Source organism: Eurosta solidaginis, chromosome 5 (genome assembly GCF_040869045.1).
Source record: "Eurosta solidaginis isolate ZX-2024a chromosome 5, ASM4086904v1, whole genome shotgun sequence".
Lineage (NCBI taxonomy): Eukaryota > Metazoa > Arthropoda > Insecta > Diptera > Tephritidae > Eurosta > Eurosta solidaginis.
In genome coordinates this window covers 4,916,026-4,937,363 of record NC_090323.1, presented here as the reverse complement: position 1 = coordinate 4,937,363, position 21,338 = coordinate 4,916,026, and the positions used below count along the sequence as shown (strand labels likewise).

The 21,338-nt window shown below is 34.9% G+C and overlaps 1 protein-coding gene across 4 annotated transcripts in view; it reads right to left on the bottom strand.

Annotated features, from left to right (window-relative positions):
- The window catches only part of Mob2 (MOB kinase activator 2), a 113,822-nt gene extending 95,761 nt beyond the window's left edge, over nt 1-18,061 (bottom strand). For 2 of the 4 annotated variants that reach the window (XM_067791092.1, XM_067791094.1), the window contains exon 1: nt 17,509-18,061. The gene's annotated coding sequence lies outside the window, so the exon portion shown is untranslated. The remainder of the gene's footprint in view (nt 1-17,508) is intronic. The other 2 variants (XM_067791091.1, XM_067791093.1) reach the window with 1 other exon arrangement.
- Nucleotides 18,062-21,338: the final 3,277 nt, after the last annotated feature.

The following is a 21,338-nucleotide window of genomic DNA, read 5'->3' as shown; positions in this document are numbered from 1 at the left end:
GGAACATGCCAACAACAAATTAAATGCGAAGAAAAAACATACAAATAAAACGGTTAAGAAACATATGACTTTTGCTTATTTATGTAATTGTAATTAAACAAACATATATGTATTATGTATAGTTTATAAGTATTTATTAAGCCTGTAAAAACACTAAAGTCCTTTAACTAAATTTATGTTGAATATTACGACTTGAATTGTGCATACAAACAGGGTGGACTACAAATCGTTTTTCATACAGGGACGCTCTTTTTACTGCAAAACTTTTCACAGTGATCGCTTGGTAAGCGAGAGAGCGACTAGAACGGCAACAACGTCACCCGTACTCAGCCCCTTCTAGTGCCTTTTATACATGGCGTCGAACAAAGAGTCTTCTAAGGGAACAGCGTATGAAAGTACATCGAAAGCTGAGGGACCTTTCTATCTCAGCGAAGGATTCAAAAATTGTTATCTTAAAATTTTTCTCAAAAGCTCATCTCTGAAATGATGAATCATCACATAAATGTCACTACAGTTTTTTAAATGAATGATCTATTTGCATAGGCAGATAATCGTCGAAACTATTTTTATTTCGTGTAGGAACCATTTTCTGTACATTTTGAGAATGTTCGGTAAGTACTTTGAAACATGTTTAAGAATATATCACCGACTGAGTGCAATATTAGCTCATAGTTCAGAAACGGTTTGTCTGAGTATATTTTTCAAAACCATCTTATTTCAGAGTTTGTTTCAAAAACGTCCTATCTCAGATTTGTTTCCATAACGCCTCAGCTAATGGGAAAATGTGTTGAACTTAAGCTCAGATAAGGCGTCTTTGAAACAAATTCTGAGATAGGGTGTTCTTCAACTAAATACCGAGATTGGGCGATTTTGAAACAAGTTCTAAAATATGACGTTATTAAAAGTTTTCTGAGATATTTTTTTGCAACGGCATCCAAGGTAAGGTGAAATTTCGCTTAGCAGTCAATATTCACAATAACATATGCTCGTATTATAGGTGACAAAGTATATTGGCTAATGACAGTTTCAAACTAGGTTAAATAAAAATAGTTTTGACAGATTTAATAACTAATAATACTCAGGATATTACCAAATAAAACTATCAATAGTTTTAACTGGTCTTTTATACTTTTGTTTTCATTAAGATAATGAAAAGATCTCGACACATAATAAAGAGGAGATCCCGATGCATCAGCGAAATTGTGAAGAATGTGATACGCGACTAATCTAGGCGCGTGTAGACGCAACCATATAAGGAGACTCAAGCACTGAGTATAATGACTTGGAAAAATAAGATTTTATAATAATAATTAAAAAATTTAGGCAGTTCACATTAGTGTTGTATAACTACGTTGTAAAGTTGTATATGTCATGCTGTTTCCAAGGTTGCCCAGCTCTTTTCGAAGTAATACTTACTACTACTACTATTGAAATAATGCAAACAGTTGTAAGCTTTAATTAAATTAGAAAAAGAGGTAAGAATTAATTTCCTCAGTTCTACTGCTCACGGATATGTAAATTTGTTTAAAAAAATGCTGGTAACCGCATTATTCCCACTTCCATAAACACAAATATCTTTCGCTATTAAAACTTCACTACCTTTTTATTGTTTTCTAAGTTGGCAAAGCCTTTCACCATAAAATGAAACATACCCAAATACCAGCAGTGTTGATATAAAAAAAAAAAAAACAAAAAACAAAAACCAACTGCGTTTGTAAATGAGACATAAAATCAGCAAGTCATTTGCATATTTGCCACCCTGTATAACACATTAATACATAAATAACACAACACAATGCCACTCCTAATAAAACAAGAAAAACAATAGCAAAAAATAGAATAATAAATTTGTTGTTTTGTTTTCATTAGTATTTGCCGTTTTTAAATTGTGCGTGCTTCTAATGCCCATTTGCCCATTTAAAGTTTTTATGCATTTGGTATTTTTTATTTCGCTACGCAGCTTTTTTATTTGCATTTATTGACTGAGCGAATATTTAGCCAAAGATCAACACGAAGTTCATTTCATTAAATTAGCTACAATTTTATTTACGCGTCTGCCTAAAAAACATCAATCGTGTTTCCATTTATTTATTTATTTTATTTGTTTTTTTTTTTTTTTGTGGTTTCGAAAATGCGCATAAAAAGTCTTAATTATAATTTTGATATTAAACAATTTGCTTTTTTTACTTTTACGCCGCCGGATTAGGAATCATGTATAGTGACAAATTATTTGATTGCCGAATCAAGCGTGTCGTTTGTCGGATATTTAACCAACATTTATCCCTCTGCAATAACCTTCAGCAAGTTCAACAACACCCTCCATCACCGGAAGGCGTCACTGGTGCTCACAGAGATTGGCTATAGTCCAAAACAAAAGTTAAAAATTCAGCCAAAATATACAAAAAATGAAAGCTGGTTTAAAGCGGAGGCCACTCACTCAGTTCATCAACAAAGTGAGTCAGCAAAAGGCTCGGCGTTTTTGATTTAAAATGAAATTTTTTTATCTGTTTTGTATGTTTAATATCACTGGTTTACAGCCAAAATGCATCAGAGACGCCATTATGAAATTCCTATGTAAAATCACCCCCTGGTAACGTTTTTGAGATATTTAAGAATAACGGTTTTTTCAAAAAAAAAAAAATAAAATTCGGTCAACTTAATTAAGAATTGAGCAATTCCAAAACGGTTCGAAGCTTTTAAAAGGTAATAAAATTTTCTATAAACTGTGCATACAACAAAATTGTACTTTGCGAGGCAGGATCTCGAAAACTTTTTATTTTTTTGCAGATTTGTTTTTTTCTCTCTAAGCTCTTGTTTTATTACAAAAAAAATATGCTTTCATTCAACAAAATCGATGGACTAATACAAAAGTTATAAGCATTCATGTAAATATTCCCATTTAATACTTAAGTACCCTACTGGTACATATGTGTGAGTATTCGTATATCAGTTAGTTTTTGCAGATTTTTTTGTTTCCCTCTAAGCTCTGGTTTATTAAAAAAAAATAAGCTTTCATTCAACAAAATCGATGGACTAATACAAAAGTTATAAGCATTCAAGTAAATATATCCATTTAATGCTAAAGTACCCTACTGGTACATATGTGTTACTTACTTACTTACTTAATTGGCGCTTAACCGTCTAAACGGTTATGGCCGTCCAACAAGGCGCGCCAGTAGCTCCTTCGCTCCACCGAACCGGCGCCAATTGGTCATACCAAGGGAGTATATCCGTTAGTTAGCGAATATTAACACATATGTACCAGTAGGGTACTTAAGTATTAAATGGATATATTTACTTCAATGCTAATAACTTTTGTATTAGTCCAACGATTTTGTTGAATGGAAGCTTATTTTTTTAGTAATAAAACAGAGCTTAGAGAGAAAAAAACAAATCTGCAAAAAAATAAAAACTTTTCGAGATCATTCCTCGCAAAGTATAATTTTTTTTATAGTTTTACAAAAAAAATGGAAAAAATCCGTAATGATTGTTTTTTATCTTTGAATCTGAAGAGCCTAGCAAAAAGTGTTGCATGCGCAGTTTATAGCAAATTTTATTACCTTTTAAAAGCTTCGAACCGTTTTGCTCAATTCGATCTTGAGATATATATGATTAAGTGGACCCAATTTTTTTTTTTGGAAAAAACCGTTATTCGTAAATATCTCAAAAACGTTACCATAGAATTAAAAATAACCTTGATTTTCGAAATCAGGGGGTGATTTTACATAGGAATTTCATAATGGCGTCTCTGGTGCACAAAAAAAATTGGAATTTGTGATCCAGTGTATTCATTTTGCACAAAATTTATCTGTATTTGTTCGAATGCAATTTATTTTGATTGTATGAAATTTTGTTTGACCTGCTATCGTATTAAACATTAATTTGTTAGTTAAGCAAATTTTTGCACAAGAAAATTATTTTTGACCGAAAAATCTGTGTAAATTAATATTTGAGCTCAATTCATTTAAAATCAAATATATTGCAAATGTAAGATGGCGGCTACCTAGTTAAGTCTTCAAGTACTCTAGTACCTAGATATATACATACATGTACTCCGGCCACTAATAGTGAAAAGACGTTGCTAAAACAATAACAACGTAAGCATAAGAAGGATAACGAAAGCAACACATAACAACATGCAACAACGTGTGCAGAAAGAAAGAGAACGGCGATATTAGCCGTGTTTTTTAACACGCGTATATCCGTTTACGCTTAAACTTTATATTGACTGATAAGAGACAAACTATAAATACACCTCTGAAATTGCTGCGCATAAATTTTGTCCTACTAAATTTCAATACGCATTATACTCAGATGTAACTGAAATATGTGTCTTTGTTTCACCCTGTACACTAATTCTATGTATTATATGTGTGTCCACAATTCATCGCAACTGATTCAGCTATATGTTATATATACCCTATGGCCATCAGAGCGTTGCGTCTCCGCTTTTCGGTACACCCTGTTGCTGTAGCTAGTTGTTTTACCACAGCCGCTAGATGGGTCTCCTAAGCATTATCTAAGCGAAGATAGGCGTTTTTTAACACGCGCAAACGAAACGTATACGCGCGTGTTAAAAAACACGGCTAATGTCAATGTGTTTAAGATAATAGGGAATACCGATACACCAGCTAAAGATTCTAGAATGTAATACGCGAATAAGCCAGAACCATCTAACATTTGAAACTCTCGCTCTGCCAAGCCATAAAATTTGACGTAAAAACAAGTGATGACAAACAGTTTGATTTTAATACGTTGTAAGTGAATTTTGTGGAATAGAAAGGATTATACAACTTCCTCAATATGATGGACTTTGCAGAACCACAATTTTCGCTCTCAAAACTGAATTATTTAGTCAGGCTCTGGGATATCTTGTGGAGAATATTTCAGACGGCAGTAATAATAATCATGGCTGCTATGTCAAATGTCAATTGCTCTTATGAATCAATTAGGGAAGCACTAGTTTCCGATATTTTCAGAGTAATATTGGCAAAGACTACTTGATCAATAGAAGTGTTTCTGCGTTTAGCACAATGGAGATACACTTAATTATCCTCTTCTAAGAAGACAGATTTAAATACTTTTTATTGAAACTGGTGATAATTTTCATTCACACATCTGGCTGCCTTGAAGTCACTTCACGTGGTATAAATTTATGACTGGGCAGCGATAGTCCCCCGTAGATTGCAGCTTTGAAGAATATATCATCGTTGTAAAGTTGAGTGAGCTTGGGCCAGTCTACAGATTATATTACTATAAAATAATTTACGTAAAGTCGTCAGTTTGTCAAATAAACTCATTCCCATTTAATTAGAAACAATTCAGCTCCTAAAAACGCACTCAATTTTGCAAGAATTCTCAAAAGAGCTGGAAACAATTGTTTCAAAAGTTATTCAAGGTCAACCGTAACTGTAGTGACCTTGATACGATTCTACATTTTTACACAACAATTTTTTTAAGATTTGTGTTGTTTGTCAGCCCGTTAACTTACACGTTTTTTGGTACAAATTCGAGCTCAGGTTCTTAGCAATAATGGTTTGTAATAATTTTTGATCTGATTATTTTTATTTCATTTCATTTTTCTTAATAACTATACTACAAAAAATTATTGGTTCCCTTTCGATTCCTTCTATTGATCCTAATGCCGAACGAAAAAAAAAATCCAAAAGAATTTTTACTTAACATTTTTTATTTAAAGATGCAATCCTCGTTCTATTTAAAAATCTTGATTTCATTTCTGCAATTAATTTTCTATTTTGCACTTCGTAATTTCTTGCAAAACTAGCTACACTTGCTGCGTTAAGTTTTATAAAAATATCACGCTTATGTTCATTGTATTTGTGTTTTTTTTTTTTTTTGGCCTATCATTGGAACCGATCGCCACTTTTGCGTTGAACACACATTCACACGGCAAATAGAAATAAAATCAACAGCTATAAATGTAAAAAACATGTCGTCAACTAACCAGTTAGTTAGTCATTTTACGCACTAATAAAATATTAATAAGAATAGTTAAACATAGATAAAATACTATAACTAAGAAGCATTCAAGTAAAAGAAATACAAAAGAAAGAAAAAGACTAACAACATCCCTCTATAATCATATATTCGAAACCTGTTTTTGTTTTTGCTACCGGCTGTGTAAGGTCAAACAACAAAACTAAAGCTAGAGGAGCGGCTAAGCAACAGCACACTCCTCATTGAGTTTCAATTTTATTTTTCTTTTTCTTAATACCATTCTATTTTGTGAATGTGTATAGATCAAATGTATACGATCATAAGATCAGGTTCGACTTGCTAGGCGCCCGTGGGCCGGTCTATTTCGTTGACACGGCGTTGACGTTAGCTGCGCAGAACAGCACTCAAAAGCAAAAAAGCCACCGGCAGCGTAGAGAACTGAAAATGGAATATGAAATGGCATTCAATACTGTGATCGACTAGTTAGCTGTCCATTTGATGATTGTTGAATAAGAAATAGAAAAAATACGATATTGTCTGGTGTGAACAAGTAACAGTTTAGCTGGATCGATACAAGCTTCCACAATAGATGCAGTTTCAGTATGTGATGCGGGGCGCAGCAGGAGTGTTATTTTATTGTTTGGACAGTAACCCAGTGAGAGCACAAAAGATTCTATCATAAATTTATTGATGGGATTTGCATATTTATACCATCGATTTAACAACAAAACTTGTCTAGTTGATGATCTCACATAATAATTTTAAAGCTGTGATATCATATCACAGTCACCAGGTGAAGTTTAGGAATCCAAGATGTCATCGCTTTTTCTCTTTTGTCACCAAATTTACCGTTTGGTTTTTTTGGAATATAGGCACCATGCGGAGAGATGTTCATTAGATGTGTCAAGATAATTGAATAAGTAAAAAACTGGATAAAAATAACTGTGCGATACCGTAATGTGTCAGCTTAATCTGAAGATTGTATTTATGTGATATGGTTTCACTGCCTACATAGAAACGACTAACTAAGTCAAACAGATCAGGAATCTTATAGAACAAACAGACAAACACCGAGAGCGAAAGCCAATCTAGGATCTCAGTTTTGAGCAAGATTGTTCTATTGTCTTTCAAAGTTTTAGTCTAAACGAAAAAATTTTTAACAATCCTAAACTAAAGTTTACTTAATCCAATTCGTAGGAATTAGAAGAAAGCTCTTCTACAAAAATACTATTGTATACTAAGAACACAACAAATCTTTTAATTTACTTATGCACTTATTGTTAGTTGTTTTTTTGTATGTCCGGTAGCGGAAAGATAAAACACGAAAGATATCACGCTAATGACACAACAGTGCCGCAAGTAATAACAAGAAGGAAATGCCAATAGAAAGAGAGCAAATACTGAATACAAAAAGCGGAAAAAACAAGCCGTCAGGAAGATCAAAAGAAAAAAGCGCCGCAGAATCAGAGCTCAAGACGAAACCACAGCCATAGTCTAAGTCAGAGCACGTAGAATGACAAAAGTGCAATGCAAACGAAACCCTAGCGGCTAGATATAGCAAAAAGATATGAACGAAATGCACAGCGCCAAACAAAAATCAAACATGGCAGGTGGGACTGTGTGTGAGATGGGAGTGGAGTTGAATGATGCAAGTCATGGTGTGGATCACAGATGATCGTGCAGCGCGTGAATAGTAAACAAACGAGAGAATAATGTAAAGCGAGTAAAATGAGTTTTAGGGTTTATGGAGTGGATGACTTGACTGCTTGACAGACAAACTGAGTGACTTTTATATAGGCGGTGGGATCAACAAACCTGACAGTTATGAAAGAACGTAAACAAATAGGCAAATATTTAAAACTCTACACTTGCACTTAGTATTCTTCACGTTTATATTAAATAGCGGCACCAATTAACGGCCTAATACTTTGTGTTGAACAATAAACTTCATCAGCAACCGTGTTGAGCCATCCGCTAGTGAGTTGAGCTCTGCAAATCTTGGGCGCGTATAAAGGGAATTTTATTTGGCGCCAATTTTAGTTGCTGCCTCTAATCACTCACCAATTGAGTTGCTGACTGATCGACAAACCGATACGAGTTGGTGACTTGGCGTGTGTAAATGACTGCGAATCACTGAGCGTGTGTAACTCGAGGCTCCCACACACGGCAACAGCTATAAAAAATTACAATAAAAAGCGTTGAAAAATCACGCGGTTCAATTAAGTAAACAACAGCAACGTTTTTTTTATATAAAAAATTACTTGTTGGTAGGTAAAGCTAATGTTGTTGTTGTCGCTAAGTGTAACAGCATTATTTAAGTTGTTTTTGTTGTTTTGTCATGCTGCCTTGGTTATTATCGCGTTACTAGCCGTCAACTTAGCAATTATAGCCGCTCGACGCTGTGCTAGTATTCCAATTCTAATTGTCAGTCAAACAGTTAGTCAGCGTGTCGAGTCAGTTAGTTGTAGTGTATTTTTCTCATATTTTTTTATAACCAGTTGCGCATATAAGCAAGGTTCGTTTACTTTAAAATGGCACATCAAAGAGTAATCGAGCTATTTGTGGGCCCTCTTATGGGTATGAAAAGATATTCGGAATTAGATGATTATACATAGAAAGGATTTAAATGGAAAATGAGGCTGGTCTAGAACCCTACCGATCCGAATTCATATCCGGTCAAGAAATTTTACTTCAGCAGCTTTTCCATTAAAATCTTATACATTAAAATGGATCTGGCTGAAACTTTCACAGTAGGTGCTCGTGGTCACTCGGTATATTTCTGGCTATACAAATTTTTTGAAAAGTGTGCCGGGCCACGCCCTAGGCAATTCAAATTTCATTTGGCTAAAAATGCGATTCTGACTCAAGCTATTGGTATTTGAGTATTTGTACTTTGTCTAGAGTTTTGGAAAAGTGAGCGCTGTCACGCCTCTACCAGGAAAAACTTTAGGTTCGCCATATGTATCTGAAATTATTTAAAGTAGATTTCCAATATTCGGTATAGAGGTTACAATTAAAGAAAATTAAGGCGGGTGAGGTAGAGATGACGGAAGTGAATGTTAAGTGGAAATGGGATTTGAGGTGGAAGTGAGATTGGGAGTGAGAGTGGGAGTTTGAGTAGGAGTCGGATAATGTTTGCCGGGAACGTTAGTTCTATTTAAATAGCGACTAAGTTTTGACAAAGAGTTAAGAGACTGAAGTAAGATTCTTGGGAAAGTTGCGACCGGAACAACTTATCTATCATAAGACGGTATCAAATATGGGAATATTTAAAACATTTCTTTAAAATAGCTCATCTTAATTCGAGCTCAACCGTTTATCAAGCATGCGGGGGACCTAAAAGGTGTAACTTGGTCAAATCTACTCCATACCGAGAAGATTGGTTGGATGCCGGAACGTGCCGAATGAATTTCCGGCAAAGAACCAAAGAGTGTCTTTACTGTTTGGAAGACAAAGAGAACCCTAGGAGTATTCAAGAGAGAAATTCATGTAGGAACCACTTTTAATGCTGGTCGCCTCTATTAAAAAATTGCATCCGGAGACTCGAGCATGTACAAATGCTCCTGATGGGTACACATACAACATTTGCGAATTTGTGTAAGTAAGCGTTTTGAGTTTACACAGAGTGTTTTCCTCGAAAGTGAAAAATTGGCGGAAACAATATTTTATACAACAGGTGTCGATGAAGTTGCAAAAGTAGTAAAAACTTGATAAATAAAGTGGAATTGTTGATATTCACAATTTAGTTGTGTTCTTGCGAACCCACAGCTGGGTATATAATACGCGATTCCACCAGAATTTCAATTGTTAACTCAATATTACATTTTCGTTTTTTGAAGCGCTGCCGCTGGCCGCAACGTTTTGCTTGGTCGCACAAAAATGAAATCAACAAATATGCTAACGATTGCTAACCAAGCGCAGCAGAATTCACAGTAACAGAGCAACAATAATTATTGTAGAAAAATACATAGGAATAAAAGTTATAAAAGCAGTAACTTCAAGTTAGAAATAGAAACTTTACTAAATAAAAACAACAGCAAAAAAAAATCGATGTTAACTGACTGAACATTTTATTCGCTTGGCAACCGGCAACACAAAATCCATAATGCAACATTCAAAATGAAGAGAATGTAGAAAATGTGGTTTGCTATGTTGAAAATATTGATTAAATATAGTATTTGTATGAAAAGTACGGAAAGTACGGAAAGCTAACTAAATAGGCTGTGGAATAGTAAAACGCAACGTTAAAAATCTCAGTCATGCCTGCCACGGGCAGTCACTTACTAACTTACTGAGGCAACCAACCAGCAGGTAGCCAGTGGAAAACTAACTGAGCGACCAAGCGGGAAATCAGTTAACATAAAAATAAAATAAAAATTAGTTCAATGCAGTCAAATGCGGTTTTATGTTGTGCAATAAATACGAAAGCTAACAAATAAAAAATGTTTAAATAGTGGGTAGAATCGTGTGGTGATGAGCAATCGCTATTTTTGTCTTAAATACAATTGAAATCATTTATAGGCGCAGAAATGTCGGAAAAAAATGTGCTAAATGACCATCTGTTATACAAAGTTTAAATCTTGTCTTTGTATGAAGAAAACAGTTGTGTGTCCAATGCGCCAATATGAAATCAATCTCCCATAACTTCTTTCAAAGCCGAAGTTTGCGTTTACCAGCGTGATCTCAATAATCCATAAATTAAAGTTCGTTTATAAAGTATTCATTACTTTATTTATTAAAATTGAATAAATTACTTGCGTGTGGTGTTACTCTACACTTTTGAAATGTTTATCTATATAATCAATGTTTATATGCCATAATAATAAAATAAACAAATTTATCGAGACTTCTTAATTCATATCACATATTGTTTCTTTGTGTAGTTTTGGTTTTTTGGGTCACTTCAATTTCAAACTCAATTAAATACGTGAAAAGGTGTTAAAGCGGAAAGTTAAACGATTTATGGAGAAAATCTTTGTCGATACAAATTTCAAACCTTTCAACGAATTCGGGCATAATTGACACGTAACTTTTTCTTATTTTTAACAATTTTTGGTATTCAGTTGGAAATAATTATACTTAAAGTTGAAAATAGTTCTCATTATAAATTACTAAGTCCAGAAAATATTTTGGAACGATTTTCAGTCAACCTTTGTCAACAAGGGATGACAGAAAATAGTTCCAATATACATCATTTATCCACCCTGTCGGAAAATCAACAAAACAAAATAAGCCCAGAAAATATCTTGAAAGTGGTGAAAAGGATTTCAGATAGTTGCCATACAGTGAGGTGTCCCTTAAGCTAGCCAGCAGTATCCCTCCAGAAATCGAGCTACGAACTATAAAAGACGGTAAAACTACTGGACCACATTTTGGTTTTCGAATAAGGCACCGGTCATATCAGCAAAAAAATTGTTCTCACTTCTCAGTTTCTATGCAACTAGAATGGTAAAAAGGGTATTATGCACCAGCGCCATTATTTCAAATTCTTATGCTTATTTGATAATCGTAAATATTTCTCTTTATAAGGAGCAATTCACTTGGAATCGTTAAGATGAAGTTTTATCCTTAATGGGGTAGCTACTAGCTTTCCTGTTAGGTTAGGTTGGAGACACTTTTCGTTATCGTGAAAGCGCTGACGAAGGCCAGGTCGAGGCAAATTCGTTTAACCAATCATCACTCATCCACATGCTTTTCATATGAACTTACATAAGTAGAAGCGAAAGAACTACCTTGTTTACATTCTTCAGACCGTCGAGATACCGTGCGCCCAGAAAAATTAGTCCTGGACATCGGCATGGAAAAAGATGAATAGAAAACTCTCCCTGACAGCTTTTTTAGAGGTGGTGTGTAGCTATACGCCAAGGTCGTAGAAACGGTGCTATAGCACTGTGACCTGTGATGAAATCGGAAAGTACTTTCACAGCAGATTTGGTCTATTTGGGAAGGAAGCTCTAACCTTCTGGGTCAAAACATGGGCATTGACATCTCACAATCACATAGTTGGTCCACAGCAAGCTATTTTCTTTAATGGTGCATTCCATGAGAAAGACCAGAGGTCTGCGCCATCAGCAAATACGTCCCTTCAATGGAGAGTTTGATAAACTCTATGAACTCGACTGCTCCGCAATATATCCGGCTTTACAAATATTTTGATATCTGAGACTTTACTACCATGCAACTGTATGGCTGTTCTCTTAATCACATAAATATATGCATGGATGACACTGCAAGAGGCAGGAAGCTAATAAGACTGAGTATAGCCCAGACGGTGCCACTATCTTATGCAGGACTCTACTTTCCAAAGCACAATTATGCTCGCAATGCGTATGCGAGATAGCAAAGACTTCCAGTTTTTGGAGACCTATGATCAAACCCTCCTCCCATTCCACCTTAGAAGAAAATAAGTACTGGTTTCGCTTTTAAGTACGTTATCTACCTGACTTGTTATTGTGGTTATGAAAACTGCAAATACAGTCCCAAGAAGTTTTGAGGTCGATCGCGCTTATATATGTCTTCCGTGGTTATAACTTTTCACATGACGGTCCAATCGGTTCAAGGCTCATATTCCACACCTTTAAAACCAGCTAACGATCGAAGTTTAACAAATAAAAAAATTATCTTTAGCAAAATCTTAAAGTTCAGGAAAGTCAAATACTTCGTTATTAGTTCGTTCGACCTCTCGCCCAAGGTCGCCCGGGAGTATACTTCCCGTTCTTTTCTTTTAAGATGGTCCTCGATAGTATGGAAGAGTTATTTGTCTTAATAGTCGCCCTCATTAGGCTAAAAGTAGACAGATTTATCTAACAAAACAAGCAATATCAATTAACAGTACTTAAAGCTTATACCGGCCTATACGGACTCCAAGGAGCACGGCTATTATTCGGTCCGTATGAAAATTTTGAGATCGGCTTTGGCTTAAATTACTTCGGTTCTGTTCGAGCTTGATTGTTCTTTAAAAAATCCTGTCACATCTACCCAGCGACCGACTTGCTTATCATAAAGACTCCCTAAAACTGTTTTGGTACTGGCTTCCCGGCCATGGAACGGCGGAGACATGCGGAGAAATAATTGTGAAGATAGAAGCTATATAATATTTTATTGTAGTCTTATCAGGTGAAAGAGTCTTTGCTTTTTTCGAACAAGGGCTGTTCCTTTGAAAATCTAACCTACACTTACTACGCTCTCACCCCTCCCTTATACACACACACACACATATATATATATATATATATATATATGGGGTATTCCTTCCCATTTCGACCAATTTTGAACCCGACCCCTTAAGAATTGGCTGAAAGTTTTTCTTCTCTTTCTATCTTACGAAAGACGTTTTTCAGAATTTTTTCAAATTTTTTCATCCAACTCAAAAAAAGTTATGAATTAAAAAAACACCGTTTTTGTTTTCAAAATGCTCTAACTTTTTCAAAAATTGACCGTTTGGGATCTTTTTTTTTAATTTGTTTTTTGAAATGTACTTTTCGGAAAAAATACAAAAAAATTTTTAAAGTTTTTTTTTAATTTTTCAGTTTTTCGAGATTTTTCGAATTTCGCCATTTTTTTTCTCATAAAAAACTTCAATCAATTCTGCAATCATCCCCACTAATCCCGGAGTGGGCCGATTTTTTTTTTATATTTTTTTTATTTAATTGAAAAAAAAATTTTCAAAAATAAAAATTTTTTTTTATCAATTTTATTTATATAACAAAAAATGTAAGAAAATGATTTTTAAGTATTCTTTTCTTTATATATTATGGTAATCTACGATTAAACTTACATGTTACTGTGTCAGTCATTAATCCTGGTTATTTTAATCGTAGATTAATTTTATTAATTAAATAAAAAAAATATAAAAAAAATCGGCCCACTCCGGGATTAGTGGGGATGATTGCAGAATTGATTGAAGTTTTTTATGAGAAAAAAAATGGCGAAATTCGAAAAATCTCGAAAAACTGAAAAATTAAAAAAAAAACTTTAAAAATTTGTTTGTATTTTTTCCGAAAAGTACATTTAAAAACAAATTTAAAAATAAATAAATAAATAAAATTGATAAAAAAAAATTTTTTATTTTTGAAAATTTTTTTTCAATTAAATAAAAAAAAATATAAAAAAAAATCGGCCACTCCGGGATTAGTGGGGATGATTGCAGAATTGATTGAAGTTTTTTATGAGAAAAAAAAATGGCGAAATTCGAAAAATCTCGAAAAACTGAAAAATTAAAAAAAAAACTTTAAACATTTTTTTGTATTTTTTCCGAAAAGTACATTTCAAAAAACAAATTAAAAAAAAAGATCCCAAACGGTCAATTTTTGAGAAAGTTATAGCATTTTGAAAACAAAAACGGTGTTTTTTTTTAAATTCATAACTTTTTTTGAGTTGGATGAAAAAATTTGAAAAAATTCTGAAAAACGTCTTTCGTAAGCTAGAAAAAGAAGAAAAACTTTCAGCCAATTCTAAAGGGGTCGGGTTCAAAATTGGTCGAAATGGGATGGAATACCCCATATATATATCCATCTCTAACAAAGTTAATATCACTGAATAAGTACCGTTGGCATACCAATGCATATAAAAACTGTTACCCTAATTACCATCACCGTTCAACGCTTATCCAATCACTTTATTTCACGTCACCCACTTGAGGCTACATTCCATCATTTTTTATCCTTCAAATACTCGCTTCAATCACGGTTTATGACACTTCATTGACATGCATTCGATTTTCCTTACCCTAACGCCCCCAACAATTCGTCTAATCTCAACCAATACATCCGCTCATACATAAATACAATTCTTCAATTCAATGAAAAATCCATTTTTGCAGAGTGGAATAAAAAACCGTTTCCTTGACAGGCAGGCATTATGGTACAAGCATGAAGAGAGATGAAGAAGAGAAAATGGCTGGCACAAACTGGTAGTCCATATGCAAAACTTGCCTTACCGTTTTTGCATGGCTGGTGGTGGTTGGAAGATGGCAGACTTGAAGAAATAACGTCAAAAGGGACGTTATTTAATATCTGTGCAATTCAATCAATTTTTGAGTAGCAAAAAAGTTTAGAGGTATGAAGTAGACTCGCAAGCAAAATAGCTAAAGTCTGCTAAGCATAAGGTGGGCATAGAAGTATAAAATCATACAACAGGCGGATGTGGCGTGTGATGTCTGCTGTTGTGTTCGTTATTAGTTAAAATTTATTTCATTTCCGATGAATATTTATTCCTTACTTCCTATCCCATAACAAGGCAATGATGTAAGACCAAAGGAGGATCTTTTTTTTTTTTTGTTGCATTAAACTACGTCATATTAAATGCTGCTATTTATTGTACAATGCAGAATCTTGATGTGCTCACTGGATTTTACTGCTTTTTAAGCTTGGCACAGCAGCCAAGATAGCACCAGGCACCAGCAGGCATATCCTAAGTAAGCTTCGTTGTATACATAAATTTGCGTTTTTCTTTCATTTCCTACTGTTCTGGTGAATATCTAATTTCCTGAAAACTCCACCACCGCCATAGCTACATAGCCGGCTTGACTTCCTCGTCCACTAGAACTACAAAACATACGAGGGTGGATATTTAAGTTGTGAGGTACTGCAGCGCAATGAAATATTTATTAACAGGTTTTTGCGTCCATGTTCCCACGCCTCCACTTGAGGACATTGCCAGGCGGCGGTATATTCGTCTTATCTGATATTTCCAATTAATCTCTAATTAAGTAATTTATCATTTCAGCTTAAGCAGGGGCGAAAGATCCACATCTCTTACCTCCGTCAGACTCTCTAAAAAATTGTGGTTCTAACAGCTTCTGCAGTGGAAGCTTGTTGGTATAGCCGATTGTCGAAGCATCGGTGCGATAGCAAAAGTACTATCCGTTGTAGATTTATTTAGTCTGAGAATCTTGTTCCTTTTCTACGCAAACATAGTCATAGGAAACTTGAGACCACGGTTTGTTCATAGCAAGTTCATTGCCCTTATAGTGTTTGCCTCAGATTTCCTCAATAGATAACCCAGTGGTGTTCATATGGAGCTACCCGCCGCGTTCTTATAAGATGGAATTAGAGAATCCCTGCTATCCGTCACACTTCACCTAGGCCAAGCTGCACAGAATTTCTGCGGATGCAGGTTATAACGTTTCTTTAGTCGCATTCCATTTGATTACCGGAGTCGGCTTTGGAGCGGGGCTCATATTTCCCTTAGCTTTGGCTTATACTTAGTTGAGGACAGAAAACATTGAGATAGCTGCATGAATCTCAATGTGCCTTCAATCTACGAAGGCTTTGATCGATTTCTTATGATATAGTAAATAATTTTCGTTACAGGGCTCAAGGCATAAATGGGAACTCAATACGCCATTTTCATCATCAAGGAATTGCCGAGAGCTTTATTCCATCAAATTGCATCGTGTATCTTATGAGATAATTTAGTTCCTATTGACGTTGTACTTTATGGCATTTCAGTCAACTACTTCAACGAAGACCGTACCACTCTGGTCGATAGTTTCTATACGATAAGAGTCCGTGAGCAGCATATAAGAGTAGATGATTTTCATGGGTGGATCCATGATTTTCGGACGGTCAATCGTTTTGACCACTATGGTTTCTCGAATAAATCTTTCCAGAAATTATCGAACACATGCATCCATTTTGTAATGAAATGTTTTCTTTGTGGAACTAACAGCATTTTAATGATCAGTTTATTGAACCAGAAAAGTACACTGAAGATGGCGCAGCGACGAAACCAGTTTGCCTAAAACCAAAATTGATAAGGGATGACGAGTAATCGTTCCAAGATAATTCAAACTTTTACCCTAACGGAGCCAACAACACCAAGAACAATGAAACTTACGTACCAACCCTTGTACAACGATAATGGCTAAGTTTCTGACTACACCAATCGTTCCAACATGCAAAAGGCTGTTGAATGATGAATGTCTTTGGTGACCGAGTGCCTTACAATTGCTAACACAACGAGACAGGCAGCCAACAGCATTCGAGTCTAGTCCAGACTGGATTCATTGCAGTTTCCTATTGCGCGACTGGCTCTAGTGGATATACATATGTATATAGTATATACACGCACATACGCAACCTCAACCGTGTGTCTGTGTTTGTTTGTCCATTTCCTTGTATTTTCAAGTGCGTTTTCTTTTGCATTTTCAGTGTTGGTGGCTCCTGCTTTCCTAACTGGCCTCATTGACTTTTACAGCCAGCTATCCAGCCAGGCGAACCGCTTGAACGCCTGCGGCTGACACAATTACGCCAACTTGAGTTCATCATATCTAAAAACGTACTTTGAGCTCGAAATTCGAGAGCCGTGTTTGTTTGTGGTCACAACAAAATGTAATAAATTAAAAATCAAAAATTTATAATAAAACAAAAGTTAATCTAAATATTTGTACCAAAGAAGGAAGCAGTCGGTACAAGGCAAGTTCTCAAATGACTTGCATGATGATGATTTGAATGTTGTTGTTTTTGGTGATGATGATGATGTTTTTTTTTTCGCAGGGCAGAATCTTAAACACACCATACACGATAAAAACTACACCACTTGACTTACTCACTCTTTTTTTTTTTCTTTTTTTTCAAAGTTGTCGAATTTCACAAAATTTCATAACTGTTTCGAATACAAAAAATTTTATAAATTCAGCAAATTTTTGCACAATCAACATCTGTTTTGCACTTTATTCACACTAACTTTTGTAGAACGTATTGTCAGAAAACAAAAGCGTTCAACAAATTGCACTTAGTCGTAGGCATTTTGTCGCTCTGTTGTTTTGTCACACTCGATATTTATGCACCCCGCTCAGACCCCGCTCTTCACGTGTTTAACGTTCACTAAAAATAGTATTTTTGTGCGTTCGAAAGGCACAACAGCGTGAAACAGGTCAGGCCTGTAATGTAAGACGACGATACAACTGTCTGTTCGACCGACCGAACAAATTACATAAAGCGTGTGCGCACTTCTACCGGAATCATCCAGTTCGTCCAAAAGAAAATTTCATACTGAAGCAATCTGTAAAACGTTTTTGCTGTGAATAACTTAAAGTGAACTGTGTTGACGACGATGATGGCAATGACGATGGTGATGGCAACGGCTGTGGGAATCAACACAATCAGCCGCTAGTAAGCCAAAACAATCATCCGACATGCCGTTCGTATGCGCCGGTGTAGTTGCCGTGGTATTGGTTTTTGACATCGTACGTTCCCGTCTAAACAACACAAACATAAATGGCAATAATGACTGCGACTGAGACGACGCTGTTGACGGCACTGTATATGGTAACGTCTACTTGAACAGCTTTACTAATGACGTTGAAACGACAATGTACAGTGGCACAAGATGACAAAGTAGCTGACAAAAAGTTTGAGGTTTAGGCAAAGACGTTCTTCAGATCATATCTCTTAATAACTCATTGATTACTAGACGACTTTTTACATGCTAAGATGGGCCTTATCATTCTTGGGGGTCTTATACGACATTGGGTTGCCATGAGTTCCGATTAATGAGTTATTTTTTTGAAGAACTGATAAAGTAAGCACTCGTAATCTCTCTGAAGTTTGTATTAACAGTAGGAATTTTCGATAGGTCGGGAGTGAAGAGAAAATTTTCCCTGTATAGTATTTATTAGGGTTATTTTACATGAGTCGTTTTTTGGTAAATATTGACTCGTTTAAAAAGGCGTAAGACCCTTGGTAGACTGAGGAAGCAGCTGCAATCTCCTAAGGTTGGCATAAAATAAGATAAACGAGATGTGATAAGTTTAGCATTATATCATCGCTTCTAGCTTTTCCTCTTTACAGATCGTATCATTCTCAACACAATTGTACGTTATTATCTATAATTCAAGTCTTGTTGAGTCTAGCACGTGCAAATAAGGTGATTTGGGTTTGTTACTGCACAAATAAAGACAACATATTCAAGACGAGTATCTTTGTCATTTATCTTAGAGTTACTGACTTTTGAACATGTGGTACTGAAACCCAAAAAACAGTATTTATTAATACATAAGTTATAATAAGTGTTTTTTAATTCATAAAGTATGTACAATAAACAATGTGTCTTACCGTATGCCATAAAATTAGTTTTTACGTACCTGGAAGGAAAAGAAATATATGGTTTAGATAGAAAATATATTAATAACAATAAGTTGAATATTATCAAAAGCTTTTAATGGCATATATCGGGAATGTAAGATTCGTCGCTTGTATATCGTCATGAAAGCAATTCATTCATAGGTATTTAAACCGAAAAAGGCTTCTAACAAAGCAAAGGCCAAACGGCGACTTCGACTGATTTCAGGGAAACTATTTACCCATAAATTGAGCGCCAATTTTATATACACCGATTGTTTTATCAAATGGATTGGTTTACAGCCTAAATCACTATCATCAGCGCAGCGATCTTTGACGCCGCAGCGATATTTTACAAAACAAAATATCATTAAATGGCTATACATTAGCAAACTGCAAATGGACTTTTCTTTCACATTTAATTGCCAGTCAGTCGCTATCCGTAACTTACCCATCAATGCGTTGCACTTTGCATACTAATTCTACGAAATACATTCAAAATTATAGTCAAAAACCATTTAATCGCACTAAAAGCCCACAATGAACTCTAAAGGCACTACAAATATTTAAATACAATGAAAAAAAGAAAACACTGAATACAAAAGGGAAACGCTGCACTGTTGTCTTGAATAAACAAATAGTGAAGAAAAGTAGTACCACTATGCGACCGAGAACCAAGTCATGGGCAGCAAGTACGAAAGCAACGCGACTGGAATATTAAATACCAATAAAAAGTACAAACAAAAACATGAATGAAAAACGAAAAACGTAAGGGAAGTTCACATTCTCAATTAGAAAACTATTCCAGTCACATTTACAAACTGAGTGCACACTCGCAAAGCGTGAAATTAAGAGAGATTATATACGAAAAAGTGTTGAGCAGCAAGGTATAGCGAGAAAACCAAGAGAGACAGACAGAGGCAGCAATAAATTATTGTGAGAAATTAGTGGTTCCGACCACTTGTTTTATATTGTTTTTATCGCTTTGGCAACACCAAACGGCCAAAGTCATATGGTTTCACTGCAATGGAATTGTTGTTTATATTGTTACTGCAGCGCTAAACCTTACAATTTACTGCAGTGTTCGGTTATAATCTCTCATTTGTGAGTAAATAATGTCAGTTGTGTGTTTAGGAATAATGATTTCACTGAAGATTTATAATTGTTAAAAGTTGGGTCGATGAAGCACGTGTTATGACAGATTTGCTGTTCGTTGTTTAGCAGACGGTTTATTATGGCTAAAATGGCTAAAAATTACAATATTTAACGGTAAAAGTAAAACATGGAGAGGAATGATCAGTTTTAACATCTCAACATTAGCTGGTTTGGGAGCTGCAGCTAGAGATATGCCTTTTGTCGAACATCGAATTAAGTTATACTTAGTTAAAAAGTGTACCTTCTTACGCACCCTTATTTCTTTAAATCACATATTCACAGTTAAAAATATACCTAGATCAACTTATTGCAAAGTTCTTTCGAAAATGTCTCCATTAACGCAAAACTTTAGCACAATTTTTTTTGTTCAGTTGCATTTGCTCAGAACAAAGCACCTCGATAATTCAACTTTGAGCTCATAAAAATATCTTAATGTATGTAAATAACTGTTACATGTTGCATCACTGATGCTTACTGAACTCCCCAACTCAGTTTTTATCACCAAAATAAGGCTGACAAAGTGTCCATAAAATAACGAGATATAAAAACTATATAGAGCCACGAACGATTAAGAAACACAAGATAAAAAGAAATTAGATGAAACATTAGATTAGCGATAATGAAGCCAAAGAGTAAGGACTGCCATAAAAAAAAGTCATGGAAATGTGCTTAAAAGACAATATGACACTTGCTGGTCTAAAAATATAAAAATGTAAGTACGTATGCAAGTAAAATCGGATATATCTACATATGTATCAACTCTAGAAAAAAAGAGGTATTTTATGTAAGACATACAAAGATGTATTATACATAACAAGCGACAGACAGATTCATGACAGCTGACAACTTTTGGTCCAGTGCTGAAAAGCTGACAATCAAATGTAGATAATAGAGGCTGAAAGTTTTGTACAAACGCGGGAAAAGTCTATGAGTTATGCTGTGTTGGGAGAGACATGAAGTAAGGAAAAAAGTGTAGGTAAAAAAGGCCAAGAATTCAAGTAGGGACAGAGACAGGTGTAGCAGTGGGAGGAGCTATAAAAAAATTATTTGACTGATTTGTGAATTAGTGCATATGCAAGGAGATATTTTTGATAATGGAAGGTTGTTGGAGGAAAGATGAAAATCAACAACTTTTTTTGCTATCGATATCATGAACTGAAT